This window comes from Oryctolagus cuniculus, chromosome 1, assembly GCF_051225735.1.
Source record: "Oryctolagus cuniculus isolate XC-2025 breed Fujian yellow rabbit chromosome 1, ASM5122573v1, whole genome shotgun sequence".
In the NCBI taxonomy this organism is placed as follows: domain Eukaryota; kingdom Metazoa; phylum Chordata; class Mammalia; order Lagomorpha; family Leporidae; genus Oryctolagus; species Oryctolagus cuniculus.
This window is the reverse complement of record NC_142867.1, coordinates 134,001,916-134,013,324: the sequence shown is the minus strand read 5'-3', so window position 1 is coordinate 134,013,324 and position 11,409 is coordinate 134,001,916. Positions and strand designations below refer to the sequence as shown.

The following is an 11,409-nucleotide window of genomic DNA, read 5'->3' as shown; positions in this document are numbered from 1 at the left end:
TTGATTTATGGATAGGATCAGGAAAATGTGGAAAAAAAGAATCTACATCAGGATCTTTTTATTTTTAAAGATTTATTTTTTGAAAGGCAGAGCTACAGAGATTAAAAGCGATGGGGAGAGAGAGTTACCTTCCATCTACTGGTTCATTCTCCAAATGTCTGCAATGGCTATGACTTGGACAGGTCAAATCAGGAGCCTGGAACTCCATCCAGGTCTCCCACTTTGATGGAAGTGACCCCAAAACACAGGCCATCTTTCATTGCTCTTTCAGGCACATTAGCAAGGAGCTGGATGTGAAGTGGAGCTTCCAGGACTAAAATAGTCTGTTTACATGGGATGCCAGCATTGAAGGCAGAGGCTTACCTGACTGCACCACAGTTATGGTGCCTACTGCAAGTTCTTAAATAAATCTTTATGCATTTCTCTCAGTTAGTCACAAATGCAAGTTCTACTGCAGACTGTCCCAAGCTCTGTTTTTGGGCAAATAATTCCATTGCTTTCACTTTAATTTGGTGTAATGATATTCCAGTTCTTCAAATCTTTATCAGAATAATAGAGAAAGTCAAAAGTTATTTTCTATTGTTTGTCTTACTTGAATCTTATCTTACTTAAAAAGTATTTATGAGCTTGATAGACAAAGACCTGGAGTGAGACAGAGAGCTCCCATGCACTTATTCACTCCCTAAATAGCTGTACCAAGCAGAGGTGGAGTGGGATGGAAGCCAGGGGTGAGGAATGGAGTCTAGGTCTCTCTTGTTGGCATCACTACTGCTTCTCTATCAATTCATTTGGAGCTGGAATCTGAAGCTGGCACTGGAAATCTAACCTAGCTATGCTGAGGTAGATGTAGTGTATCTTACTGGCATCATAAACGCTAAACTAAATGCCTGCCCTCTTTTTTTGTTGTTTTTTTTTTTTTTTTTTTTGATAGGTCTTCCTTCTGCTGGTTCACACCCCAAATGGCTTCCACTGCCAGCGTGCTCAACCCATCTGAAGGCAGGAGCCAGGTGCTTCTCCTGGTCTCCCATGGGGTGCAGGGCCCAAGCACTTGGGCCATCCTCCACTGAACTCCCGGGCCACAGCAGAGAGCTGGCCTGGAAGAGGAGCAACCAGGACAGAACCGGCACCCCAACCGGGACTAGAACCCAGAGTACCAGTGCCACAGGCAGAGGATTAGCCTAGTGAGCTGCTGCGCCACCTGCTCTCTTTTTAAAATTTTTTTCTCTGTCATATTTGAACTGACCATGCATGGTGCTTTCCTGGAAATTCTTCTCTGGTCATTCCCATCATAGCATCACTGATGGATCTGAAACTCCTGTTTCCCTCCAGCATGGGCATTTTTCACAGCCTTTAGAGAATACATTTGACTCCTTATTGAATGCTTCTGTGTGCTCTCCAAATGTTCAACAAGTCTAAAATGATACCATATCCTTCCTTCTTCCTTCATACCCACATACAAGATATACAACTGTTAGTGTTTGTTTTGTGACAGATATGTTGACCAGAAGTGTAATATTGCAGGTGATGATAGCATTTGAAGATCTAGCTGTGTACTTTACCTAAGAGGAATGGCAGAAGATAAACAAAGCTCAGAAAATCCTGTACAGAGATGTGATGCTGGAGACCTACAGTAGCCTGTTTTCCTTGGGTGAGTGACACCCATCACATGCCCAATGGTAAAATTTTCTTGCTAGTTGACTAATAAGTAAACACTTTATAAAGTTTAATAATGGGCAGGTATAGAATTTGAGTCCATGAATAATGTGAATGTCTACCATCCAGAAAAGTTTCAAATTGGAACATTTGTTTCATAGCTATTGGATCAAGCTATAGTCCTTTAAATAACCCAAGATAATTATTTCACAAAATCTTACACTGTTTCCATTAATAGGGAACTGCATTACCAAACCTGATTTGATCTTGAAGTTAGAGAAGGGAGCAGAGCCATGGATGGTAGAATAAGGCCTTAATCAGAGTTCTAGATAAGTCTGCAAGAAGGCCAAGGCAGAAAGAGTACAGCATATGTTGAGTGGTGCTCTTAGCATAAATTTTTTCCCAAGTCTTATTCCTGATGATAGCTGGTTGTGTGCATCAAACAGTCATTCTAGAGTATCTAGGGATACTAGTTTGTCCCTATTTTGTTTTTGGTGAAGATATTCTTTGATTTAAAAAAAAATCCAATGCTTTTCTGATGTTACTAAGGCTTTTTTCTAGGTTAGATTCCCCAAATTCTAATTCATCCTTCTCTACACTTTTATACCTTTTCCTTCATGAGTTTATTAATTCTTTCAGTACTTATTAATTGGGAAATTTACAGAAACTTCTTTCTTACTTGTTGCTCATACTGAGTTCCTACTCATGGTGATTTCTATATGTGAACTATTCTAACTGAGGTGAGGCGAAACCTCATTGTGGTTTTGATTTACATTTCCCTGATGGATAGTGATCTGGAGCATTTTTTCAAATGTCATTTGGACATTTGAATTTTCTCTCTTGAGAAATGTGAGAGATAGCTTCAGAATTTTGAAGGGAAGGGAATTTAGGTGAAAAAAGAGGCTTTCCATAGGGAATTTCAAATGAGCAAACTATGAACTGTTTCCAGGGAAGAGATCTAATTCTTAGCAGGGCTAAAGACAGGAGTTTACCCAGTTTAAGTGGACCTGTGTGGAGAATTAGAGCCTGTTTTAAAAGTCCATTCACTGATTCTACTTTTCCTGAAGAGGAGGAATGATAGGGACTGAAAAATGCCATGAGATATGAAGAGTGGCAGATAATATTTGGTTAATTTGAGAGGTAAATTCTGCCACCAAATATAAGGAAAAGAGGAAAAAAACAGAGATGAAATATGGTATGAATTCAGTCAGCCCAAATTTATTCAAAGAAAATAAACTCTCAGAAATCAATCAACTACCAGCATGCACACAGTCCAAACACATGGCAGGGGGCCCAGACCCTGGGGGCTGGGATTTGTTTATATCCTAGGTGGGCTAGAGTGTGGGTTAGGGCAGTAGATAGAGGTGAAATCTATCACATATGTTCTTCAAATTTGGCTCCCCAGCTTCCAAACCTAGGGAAGAATGCAGGGGGTGGTGTGGAAAACTGTAATGTGTTAGACTGAAAAGAAAATTCTGAAAGTGAGAAAAGAATGTACTCTAAAAATTGTGATCATAATAGTTTGAATAATAGGGAGAAAAAGCTGATAGAGATCAAAGTCCAGTCTCAAAAATGAAACAAAGCTGTCAGCACAATGAACTAAAATCTTCCTCATTGAAAAATGAGGAGGATGAGAAGACCAGATCTTCAGTTGAAAAAGAATACCAAAAATCAAAGGGTCAAGAAAATGATTGTGATAAAAATAAAATTGATTATGACTCAAGATGAAGGCAAAAGTAGATGAGTGACTCCTGTATAGTTACTTCATTTCTGTCTTAGACTTTAAGTTTTCATTGTTTTGGGGTTGTTTTATCTTTGTCCTTTTTTGTTTTTTAATGTGGACTTCATTGAGTTGATATTTTGATAATCTTCACCTGGATCATTTGTACTGCTAAAGTTTTAACGAACTTGAAATGAGAAAAACACTTTAGTGTAATACTGTGTGTTGTGTTAAGCTATTTAATGTATGTAATTTTGTGTTGCAGCAGTCAGCCATTAGCATCAGATTTCTTTAATCATCTGCTTGGAAAGAAATTTAATGATCATTGGAATACATTGTTTAAAAAGCTATTTTCCTGATTAAAGTACCTTTAGAAACAACTAGTTGAAACCTAGTATGGATTTTTCTGATTGCATTTGTAATGGAAGATTGCAGCAATTATGTTTTTAAATTACACAGAAGCAGGATTTTGTCAACTTGAGGTATTAAGCAATTTTTGACTCTATAGTAATTTTTACTTTAAAATAAAATATTTAGTTATTTATATGGCCCTTTATACCTTATTCTTTATGGTTCCAGCTGTAGCCATTTCGTATGAATACTTTTATTACTAGGTTTTCTTTTACTTAACTGCATTTTAAAATCATAAATATTTTTCAGTTGATATGCTGATCAAGCCTGTGTTGCTATTGTATAGCATTTCACAGGAATTATTCCTTGGAAGGTTGGATTGTGATTCTTAATTCTGTGTTGTTTTTGGTCTGAAGAATTAAATTTCTGTTTTTGAGGACATTGTTTTATTACTATTATTATTGCTATCTCCTAAAAGGAAAAACACTTTTCTCACTAGAACATATTGCTTGTGCAGGTCCTTAAGCTAGAAAGATTCTAAAAATTGCTAGTATTTACATATTAACTTCTAAGATTTCTATAAGATCTTTGGCCTTAACCTATATAATATGTGATAAATCTGCATGGTTTTTGTTTTTTTAAACTTGAAGTGCGACTTCTTTAATTTTGATAGCTGTGCATTTCAAATGGCAAGAAAATCCATCTTTTCTGTATGTGTTTCATGATAGGCTGTTGCATCTTTATGCCTCTGATTTATTTTTGTTCAGGTGACTTTATACCATTATTATTAATGTTATTTTAATTTGGCATGTATAACATGGCCAAATAGAATTGAGTAGAAAGTTGCAAAATTTGGTAATTTACAGAGTTAAACACTAAACATATACAAAATCTAGTCAGAGTTTTGTGCATTGTATTTTGCTACTTTTGTTATGTTATCCTCTAAAATATCCCAAATAAAACATCAAACATCCAACAAACACAAAACCTACGTCATTTGAAAAGAAATTTCAAAATTCTGAATATTTTAAATCTCTAGAGAGATTTATACTTTAATAGTAATTGCCAGTATAGTGTCAATTCTGTTACCAAGTTGGCTTCTAAGTAAGACAGCAGCTACTCAGTGCTGTTTGTACTGAATGAACCAATACTTAACTTGATACTTCCCATGAGATTAATGCCAATAGGGATATATTTGGATTAAAACTTTGAAATACCTTGAAGCAAATATCCACAGTGGACTTTTTTCCAATTTTTTCCCTCTGATGCTGGTAAAACTAGATGTGTATTATAATCCAGGGTGATTGATTCTTTAAGTAAGTGACTGAAATTCCACATTGGGGATAATTGAGTCATAGTGTACAAACTGTAGAATCTATTGTGCATTTTAATCAACTTATTTTGTCTTAAATTCAGTGAATTGCATTTCAAAATCTTTGTTATAAATTATCAAGTTTCAAAAAAGTGCAATTAAAGAAACGATTTCTAATAAGTCATACATACATATACATAGATACATATATGTTATATATATGTATAATACATAATATACATATAATACATTATAGGAAACATAGTTCTATTGTGTCTTACTCCAAAGCTTTATCTGTTGGAAATTATTGATGTAACTGTCCAAATCATAGTTTCAAACAGTAATCATGAGGGGAAATTTCCTATTAAGTAATATTCTCCTGTTTGGGTTATCAGAAGAGTAACTCCATGCTAAGCATGACTTATAGGCCGTTTTTAAGCTTTGTTAGCTGGTTTTGCAGAAAAAATGTGGTGAAGTATTTTAAATGAGAGAGGGCAATCAACTAGATTGTGTTTTCAGAATGTAAAGAACCTTAAGAAAATAATTAAGCAGCACTAACTGTACCTCGTCTGCCCTTACAATGGAATGACACAGCTCCAAATGGTCCTTTTTTCCCTTAATTTTTTAATATTGTGTTATCTTTAGTTTTCATTTTGAATATTCTTTTCCTAAGTGTCAGTTATTGTGAGAAGGAGGAGGAGCAAGGGTTGGAGCACGGGCAAGAGGGAGGTTAGGGGGGAAATGTCGCTAAGTTCCTAAGTATGTATGTATGTATGTATATATATGAGACACGTGAAATTTGTATAACTTAAATGAAATTTTTTAAAAAGAGAATTTTAAGTCAATCAGATGAAATTCATGCAATTACAGGGGAAACATTTCATGAATTATTGATTTTGTATAACAATTAAAACAAATTTCTGACCAAAAAAAGAATGAAAAATATACACAATTCCATTAATACATGGAGTTATGGGCAAGAATTCAGATTTATGAGTGAATAAATTAACATATGTGACAACATGTAATATTTGATGGTATTTTTTGCTCCATGTCTCATCTCAAGAAGGAGTTTGTCAGAGCCACCAGGAGCCCAAGAAAAATCATCACAGCTTGTCTCCATTACTGCAGAAAATCCACAATTAAGAAGTGATTCACTAAATCCTGCTTCCTTGTCCTCCAAATATATTCCTTTGTTACTTCCTTATACTACTGTCTGGATGAAACTAACCATATGCAAACAGCAAGAGTAACTGGTGTGGTGATTCCTCTGACATAGAATAAACATTAGGAAGCCAGTTCAGGTTCAGTGGAGGCTGAACGTATGAACAGAAAACCACACTTGTTTCACAATAGTAAGGTGGCTGCTGACCATGTCTTGGTGATAAAGTTTGAAATTTAAATGATTATATGGGACTTTGGAATGTGGTTGTGAGAATAGCACTGTCTTCACAAGCTCTAAGCAGAGGTTAAAAAGACGCATCTCTTCTCTGTGTCTCTGGGTCTATCACCTTTCAGGATCAACTTGTCACTCCAAGCATGTAGGTATATCCTGGGGCCCTCCAAGATAGGCAGCCAAGCCCACTGGGCACCCAGGATGCTCTACAGTCACACAGAGAGGTTCCATTTGGGACCAACATCTGCAAACATACTTGCAATTTGGATATAAATGAAGTTAGAGACTTGAATTTAGAGTGCAGCCAAAAGATGCAGAGGTGGGCATTTCTGCAGTATTTCCATTCATGCTGGTATAGACATGGGAATCCAGACAGTTGTTCAAATATTGACTGATGATGGGGGTCTGGTACTGTGTCATAGATGGTAAAGCTGTCACCTGAAGTGTAGGCTTCCCATATGGGTGCCGTTTTGAGACCCAGATGCTCTACTTCTAACCTAGCTCCCTACTAATCTTCCTGGAAAAGCAACGGATGATGGCCCTATTGTTAGCCCCCTATACCCATGTGAGGGATCTGGAAGAAGCTTCAGGATCTTGGCTTTGGATCAGCCCAACTCTAGACATTGTGTACGTTTGATTTTTTTTTGTTCATTGTGGCCATTTGATGAATGAACCTGCAGACAGGAGATTTCTCTCTCTCTCTCTCTCTCTCTCTCTCTCTCTCTCTGTGTGTGTGTGTGTGTAACTCTGCATCTCAAATATAAAAAGATGATTAATCAGGAGTATAAAATGTGATGACTTTAGAGATGTTGCTGAATTATACAAGTGACATTTTCTGGTGTCTTGCAGGTACCTGGACCTAAAGGATGACATGTAGAACTAAACATATTAAAAATAACAGGAAAATATGCTCTTTTTTTTGTAGGAACTTGCCATTCTGTACTTCATATTTCATTTGGAAATTTTGTATCTCTCATTGGTTCTTATTATAAGGATAAAAGATACAATTCCTGTACAATACAATCTTCATATCAAAAAATATGTAGCTCAGAGAACAACCAGTCTAGAGACAGAGTAAAAGAGCATGGGAACTCCAGAATAGCAGAAACTACTAGAGGCTTTGTGGCTAAGAAATTCAGTTACATGCAAGAGGGAATATATAGGATAGTCCTACAGAGTATGATATCACATAATCCAATGCTGAACTCTAGGCTATTTTTTTTTACCAAACTATATTTACTGTGTACAGTAGGAAAGGACAACAGTTATGTACAAATTGGCGAGTAAACAAAACAGAGCCAACAAACACCCCCACTTCAGCAAGATTTCAAGCAAGCCAGAGATGCGGACTCCTTCAGCTGACTATAAAAAAGGCAGAGAAGGCCACCGGCAGCAGTGGTCCTTCTAGGAGGACAACAGGCAGAACTATGAACATTTTAATTGGTACACATCCAAAAATACATTCACAGAACTGAAACCCCCTACTAATGCGTAAAGTCAGTTTGTGTTTGAAAAGCAGCATAGCACAGATCCATAGAGGTCCTCTCCCATGGGTTACAGAGGTCACCACCCTCGGAAGTGGCTCTCTACACAATAACAAACCAGAAAGTCATTGATACTTAACCTTACTTTTTCATATAGAGACCATAATTGTTCATCAGAGCAAATACTAGAAGAAATCTGAGACCACAATACTATTAACAAAGCAGAAAGGTGGTAATGACTTTCCTCTATGTTAATAAAAGGGAAAAAGCCAATTTTTGGTGTGCCAGGCTCTGCCCATGTACGAATCACTAGATGCTGAGTTAGCTGGGGCTGCTGGGCCTTGGACCCAAGGGGCCACACTCAGCAGGGCAGAGAGCGCTTGGGCCATTTTACTAAAAGATTTGTTTGTTTTTACTTTTTAAGAAGCGTTCCAGATTTTCCCTTCCACATTACCAAACTTGACCAGGCTTCAATGTCCAGTATCGAGCATTTCAACAACCCATGCCTACAAGTGTAAGTGAGGCCTTGTCTTCCACCCCCCCAGCCGCGAGTTACAGACAGAATCAGGCGAGCCTGGCATGGGGAGCCAAGGCCCATCCTCGGGAACCCACACTCGGGCCACAGGTTTGGGGAGCAGAGGAGGGGACAAATAAAAATGAAAAACCCCCAAAACTCATTTTACCTAAACAAAGATAACAATTCTGATTGGCCCCATTTCAGTCGTGGATTCGTCCTTGCAGAGAGAGTTTGAGCCAGAGAGGAAGTCACTTCGCTGCATGTCCTTGAGTTTCTGCAGACTCCTTTGTGACTGCACAGTCTCGGGGTCACTATTCAACAGCAAACACAAGGATGGAAAACAGGCCACGCCCCGGCAAGCGGCTGGTCACGCCGCCCGTCTGCTGCTGGAACACGTCGATGGTGTCCTCATCGTCCAGCTCCAGCTGCGCAGGTGTGTCCGCTTCGTTAATTGGGTGCCCATCGAACCTGAATCTAATCTGCCTCATTGACAAGCCCTGCCCTCGCAGTAGGCCTTCATCAGCTTGCTCAGTGGGGTGTGCCTCTTGATCTTGAACTGCACCATGGAGCCGTCCTGCCCGGCCACCTTCAGGTTAATGTGGTCATTCTCGGTCCTCACGCCCTCCTTGGGCTTCTCCTCCGACATGGCCGCACGCGGTCGCGGCAGCAGCAGCAGCGCGAGCGGGGCAGTGGCTCTACGGGCCGCCGCTCTCCCAGCCCTAGACTGTTTGACACAACAGTATGAGAAGCTTGAGTGCATTGTGATTGTGATCCTGCCAAAGATTCAGAAGATAGAGTGAATATTACTGCTCAACTCTTCTTTGTATCATGTCTGCCGTGATATGAGTTGTGGATCTGGCCATCTGAGCAGGATTCTAACTTTTCCACAACAGATTGATTCTTCATGGGGGAGGGGGGCATTTCATGTGGGGATACCCAAAGCCACACAAAAGATGTGGTGTGGTGATGCCTGAGTTGAATCTGAGTGGCGGTCTTGCCAAGATTGAAAGACTTTGGGACAATATTTGTTAGCATGGAGTCCTACCTCACAAATGTCTGAGGCATTAGAATGAAGGCTGAGCTAGCACCTTCTAAACTATAAAACAGACTCATTGGAGATTTCTTGATCCAAGGGCATTGGGAAGTCTGCATATAACAAGAGAACATTTGGTTTTCTCAATGATTTTACAGCTAAGAATGCTTAATCAGTTATCAGTATTTAACTGCTAGAGTTGCACATTTTAGAATCTCTCGTGCACATTTTAGAATCTTTTCTTTATGTTTCACTGTGGTGAGTTGGATTACGATGTGTCGTGTTGAGGATCTCTTTTGGTCATGTTTATTGGGGGTTCTATGTGCTTCCTGTACTTGGATGTCTCTGTCCTTTTCCAAACCCGGGAAGTTTTTTGCTGGTATCTCACGAAAAAGGTCTTCTAATCCTTTCTCTTTCCACACCTTCAGGAACTCCTAGAAATCAAATGTTGGGTTTTTTAATAGTATCCTGTAGATTAAATTTCTGATTTCCTCTTCTTTTCTTTGATTTGACTGTATACTTTCCTGTGCTTTGTCTTCTAAGTCCAATATTCTCTCTTCTGCTTCACTTATTCTGTTTTTAAGGCTCTCAAATGTGTTTTTATTTGTTATATTGAATTCTTCATTTCATTTTGATTTCTCTTCAATATCTCAATTTCATGTTCTACTAAATTCCTCATTTCATTTTGATTCCTCCTTAAGATTTCATTTTCATGAGATTTTCTGTGCTGTACTATATGGATTTCTGTAGTTCATGCATTTGTTTTTGATAACTTCTAAATGTTCTTATACATTTTTTGAAATCCATATCTTGCATTTCTTCTATCTCATCATCTTCATAATCTTGTATTGGAGTGTCATGTTCATTTGGGAGCATCATGATGTCTTTCTTGTTCTTGTCCTCGGTTTTTGCATTTGTTGTTTGGAATTGTGGAGATAATTGATTTCTTCTTTTCTTTTTCTGTGGCTTTTCTCGTTATGCTATGACTCTAGATTAAGCAGACTGTCTGCTTTCAGTGAATCTCTAGAGGATTGTGGTGGATGTGGCCAGAGAGCTCTGTTCAGTTCTCCAGGGTTAAGGGTGTGCCTAAGATGACATACCCAGGTTTGGTAAATCAATCTCTCTCTCTCTCTCTTTCTCTTTTAAATCTGAAGAGAAATAATTCCATCAGCTGAGCTCTTTGCCTTGATGGCAATCAGTGCCTGCGTGCTAGCCCCAGTGGGTATAATATTCGTCTGCTCTGTCCCAAGGACCACACAAAGGATCGGTGCAGTCCTCAGTGTATTTTCAGATTCCCCTGCAGTGTCTTACACCAGGTAGCCAGGGCTTCCTGAGCTTTTAGTGTTCCCACTGAGACTACTCAGATCTCAGTCACACCATGAGTTCTCCCACACACCCTCAGTTTTTTTTTTTTCACAGTCCCAGTTCATCAGCTCCACACATTCACTAGGTCTTAGTCTCCTGATATTACTCCCCACTAGAGTGAGGTTTTTCTGTTTGGTTGATTGCGAGGCGCAGCCTGGAGCTGGCACAGCTGTTATGTATGTCCAAAGCAGTGTCTGCTCTATCAGCTCATGGTCTTTTGTAAGGTGATTGTGAGAGAGAATCATGTCCATACCATCCCTTTTATTTTTTCTCTCCTCTAGTTAGGCTGGTGTACTTTCCCCCATGTGGCTTCAAGCCTCGTTCCCTCTAGGCTCTTCCTGCTGCTTTTCTGCCAGTGCATTGGGCTACTGTGGTCTCATCTCACCTCTCTTTCCAGCCCTGGTGCAGAGGCTTTCACCAGCTAGAGTCCTGAGCTTGGGTGCCTGTGCCTTCCACATCAGTCCACCATGTCCCTCTAATTACAGAAGAGTTTTGTCTGCCATTTTTTCCCTGACTCTTCGCTGAGACTACACTATCTCCACTTTTATTAATCTGTCTTCTTCTGGGCTATCAGTAAG

The 11,409-nt window shown here is 39.0% G+C and overlaps 1 pseudogene across 1 annotated transcript; it reads right to left on the bottom strand.

Moving 5' to 3' along the window:
- Positions 1-893: 893 nt before the first annotated feature.
- On the bottom strand, positions 894-10,027 carry LOC138843796 (small ubiquitin-related modifier 3 pseudogene; annotated as a pseudogene). Its single transcript, XR_016222476.1, has one exon. The product of XR_016222476.1 is annotated as a small ubiquitin-related modifier 3 pseudogene (transcript).
- Between the last annotated feature and the right edge of the window lie 1,382 nt (positions 10,028-11,409).